Source organism: Octopus bimaculoides, chromosome 3 (assembly GCF_001194135.2).
Source record: "Octopus bimaculoides isolate UCB-OBI-ISO-001 chromosome 3, ASM119413v2, whole genome shotgun sequence".
Classification (NCBI taxonomy): domain Eukaryota; kingdom Metazoa; phylum Mollusca; class Cephalopoda; order Octopoda; family Octopodidae; genus Octopus; species Octopus bimaculoides.
The window spans coordinates 91,864,234-91,868,778 of record NC_068983.1 but is presented as its reverse complement, the minus strand read 5'-3'; positions in this window follow the sequence as shown (position 1 = coordinate 91,868,778).

Sequence of the window (4,545 nt, the reverse complement as noted above, 5' to 3'; positions counted from 1 at the left end):
TTTTAATCAAAGAAATTTTAATTCTTTAGTAGAAAGTGGGTTATACATCTTTAGATTGTATACCTGACTTTCTACTATAAAATTAAAGAAATAGACGGACGCTATTTAGGTGGTAAAACATACATATCTTTAGTTATACATCTTTAGAGGTGAGAATAACGAGCTGTCGAGTGTAAGACCGAAAGATGTAGAGACAGCTTTAAACACACGTCCATGCTCAATCGCTGGCCAGCGAGAAAGAGAATGAATTGAGCGGGAAACGCTTGCTTGTTTAATTCTACGCATGCCTAAGACTACGCATGCGCAGGCGTTACTACAGAGCGGAAACGCACGATAAATGAAATCTGTTAGAACGCCTGAGGCAGGATGGCCACTGAAAAACCACCCACAAGATGTGGTACAAACACACACAAAGAAAATTCAAAGAAATGAAAAGTACACTTGTGAAATACATGCATGCAACGTATAAATGAAATGACAATGACAAAACAACCGTGATGACAACTGTCCAGGAATACTGGAATCACGCGATGTAAAAGTCTGTGTGTTTGTTTTCCCTGAAAGGAAAAAAAATGTATGAGTGCACAAGTGTGTGTGTGAGAAAAAACACAGAACATGCAATGTATAAATGAAATGACAATGACAAAACAACCGTGATGACAACTGTCCAGGAAACTGGAATCATGCGATGTAAAAGTCTTGAGTGTTTGTTTTCCCTGAAAGGAAAGAAAATGTATGAGTGCACAAGTGTGTGTGTGAGAAAAAACACAGAACAAATGAAAGTGTCTGTAGTATAGACTGCAAGAAAATCCCAAAACACCGAGATAGAGTACATTGATGAAGACGTCGGCGCAGGAACTGCTATAGCTGTGTTCTGTATGTGTGGTGGCAATGATGTTGACAGTGGTAATGATCTGTTGAAACTTGGCGACGTCGGGGGGAATGCTTGTAGTTGGTAGTAGTAATTGTTGTCGTCACGGTGGTAATCTTGGTTGGCGCTCGACGCTGGTGGCGAAAAGGCTGTTTGGTGATGAGTGTTTGAAGAGGTACGCTTTTACAGAACGATCGACAGACAAATCTCTGTACGACCATTAGCGAAAACCTCGAAGAAAAATTTTCTTAACCCAAGATGAAAGAACGACCGTATGAAATGAATGACAAGAGTTATTGTGTGGCATAAAAGATGTATGTGTAATGTGAGAGTGTGAATGCGACATATATAAAAACATAATAAAAAACAGGCCGTATTCCTGTCTGTTTTTCATGAGTGGAAAAAAATCCACTCTAACAGAGGCGAGAATAAAAACCGCTCTTGTTGAGTCGTGTTGACTATGGTTGGAGATGTTGGTAATGAGTCAGTCTCCATGGCCGTATTTGTTCTTTTAGTCGAGGTTCACCAGTTATAAGTTGGTAGTCCAGAGTCTATGCTGCGTTTTTTCTTCGTCGGGGGTCACCACTTTAGTAGAAAGTGGGTTATACATCTTTAGATTGTATACTTGACTTTCGACTATAAAATTATAGAATATAAACGGGACGCTGAACTCCAGGCTAAACAACTTAAACAACATTTATTTAGGTGGTAAACATACATATCTTTAGTTATACATCTTTAGAGGTGAGAATAACGAGCTGTCGAGTGTATGACCGAAAGATGTAGAGACAGCTTAAAACACACGTCCATGCTCAATCGCTGGCCAGCGAGAAAGAGAAAAAACGCTTGCTTGTTTAATTCTACGCATGCGTAAGACTACGCATGCGCAGGCGTTACTACAATTCTATCCTTCTGTAAAATAATATTTAATTTGTTAAAATGTACACAAATGCATAAAAATAATTTTAAATTCCATTAGACATTCTAAAATACTATTAAATTTCATTCAATTTTAAAACAGGTAAAATCGGAGAGAACTTATGGGATGACCTGATATATCTATATATATATATATATATAATGAGAATTTACAAAAAAGCAAAAGACAAAGACAGGTGTGTAAACAACAAACAGATGCATTAGTTTAACATTCGGGAAGTGAGAAAGTCTTTCATGTTTCGATCCAATGCTCTTCAACAGAAAGGAACGAAGAAATAAACAGGAAGAGAAAATAGAAAAAGGTTTAGTTGCTAGTGATCTATCATGGTGAATGCCAGACAGAGGGGTCACACAGGAGAGCTGGGAAGAAGGGTAGATAACAAAATAGTGGTGATCCCAAAACGAAGATGTGTGTGCGTGTGTGCATGTGTAGGGGTGTGGATGATGGTGTAGGTACTGAGAAGTGGTCAGTGCTAGTGCGTGCGCTGGGTGGGTGCTGAGAATTGGTCAGTGTTAGTATGTGCGGAGTGATGTGATTTGGTGTGGTGTGGTGAGGTGTGCATGTGTGGTATGGTGTGGTGAGGTGTGGATGTGTGGTATGGGTGTGTGGGGGAGGTGAGGGTGGGGGTAGCAAGGGTGGGGTCTCAGGGATTGGATGTATAGGGATGGTGGGGTTGGAATGTGTAGGGGTAGCGTAACGAGGGAGGGGGTGACGATGAAGGGAGAGGGTGGAAGGGATAAGGTGGGTAGGAGTGAAGAGAGGAAGTAGGTACCAGAACAAGAGAGGAGAGGTGGGTGGAAGGAAGTATGTGTGTGAGGAAGAGAGGAGGAGGTTAGATGAAGAGGGGAAGAGAGTTGAGCCCATGTGGTGCAAAGGAGTGAAGAGAGAAAATTAATCCCTGCTCACGGCAAAGATGGGAATCCAGATGACCCCTGTGCAAGGACAATCTGAACACAGACAGGTGTTGTAAAGAGTGACCGGTAGAGCAGAAATGGCACGTGACTGGGGTGTCATTGCCGAGTCTGATGTCTTGGAGGTGTTCCACGAACCGGTCAGCCAAGCGGCGTCCCATTTGACCAATGTATAGAGAAGGACAGAGAGAGCAGGAGATGCAGTAGATGATGTTGCTAGAAGTGCAGGTGAAGGAGTCAGTGATATGATAGGGTTGATGATGGGTGCCTGTGAGGAGGGTAGTAGTGTTGGAGAGGTAAGGGCAAGTGCGGCAGCATGGGTGGGTGCAGGGAATGAGGGAGGTTGGGTTAGGGAAGAAGCTGTGGACCAAGAGGTCTCGTAGGTTGTGGGCTCGTTTGAAGGAAGGGAGGGGTCGGTTAGGGAAGATGTGTGAAGTGGAGGGGTTGGATTGGAGTTGCCAGAAGGCTCGGAGAATGGTGCGTTGGAGAGGTAGAATGGTGGGTTGGTAGGGGACGGAAAACGGGAGATGGTGCTGTGGGTGCAGGGGGAGAGAGCAGTTGCACAGTCCAAGGAACGTGCTCTGGCAAGGGTGGTGTGGATAGTGGTGAGGGGATATCCACATAGGATGAAGTGGCGAGCCATGAGTTGAGATTGAGTCTGAAAGTCATGGTCGTCACTGCAGAGCCTGTGTAGATGGAGGAATTGGGAATAGGGGATGGAGAGCATGGTATGTTTAGGGTGGGAGGAGGAGAAGTTGAGATGTGAGTGTGAGTCTGTGTGTTTGTAGTGGATGGAGGTGGTGAGAGTGGAGTAATGAATGCTGACCGAAATGTCGAGAAAGATGACTGAGGTGTCGGAAATAGTGCAGGAAAAGTGGAGGGTGGGATGGAAAGCTTTGACAAAAGAGAGGAAGGAGTCTAGATGTTCATGGGAGAGTGAGGTTGCACTGATACAGTCGTCAATATAGTGAAACTTGAGAATATTTGGGCCTCAACATAGCCAATGAACAGGTTTGCATAGTTGGGACCCATTCTCATTCCCATGGCCACCCCTGAGAACTACTGATAAAAATCACCAGCGAATGAGAAGCAGTTGAGTGAGAGGACAAGTTCGGCCAGACGAATGAGTGTGGATGTGCCAGGTTGGGGGCTGGGTTGGAGGTCAAGGAAATGTTGGAGTGCATGCAACCCCTCGTGGTGAGGGATCACCGTGTATAGACTCTTGATGTCAAGAGTGACAAGAAGTTTAGAGAAGGTGAAAGAGTAGAACAAACGAAGAGCATGGTTGGTGCCATGGATGTGAGAGGGGAGAGAAGCCAGTAGGGGGCAAGGACATGGTCAAGATATCTGGAGATGAGTTTGGTGGGACAGTTGCAAGAGAGGAGAGGTTGGTGGTGCCATAGCAAGAGAGGAGAGGTGGGTGGGAGAAAGTAAGTGTGTGAGGAAGAGAGGAGGAGGTTAGATAAAGAGGGGAGGAGAGTTGAGCCTATATGGCGCAAAGGAGTGAAGAGAGAAGATTAATCCCTACTCACAGCGAAGATGGGAATCCGGATCGGCCTTGTGCAAGGACAATCCAAACACAGACAGGTGTTGTAAAGAGTGACCGGTAGAACGGAAATGGCATGAGACTAGGGTGTCATTGCCGAGTCTAATGTCTCGGAGGTGTTCCACGAACCGGTCAGCCAAAGAGAAGGGGTGGATGAGACAAAAGGGAAAAAGAATGGGAGGGAGGGAGAGGCAAGGTAACAAGTGCAGATTGAGAGAAACGACAATAGGAAAAAGCAAAAAGTACAAAAAAGTTTAGAAAAGTCTTAATGGGGTGG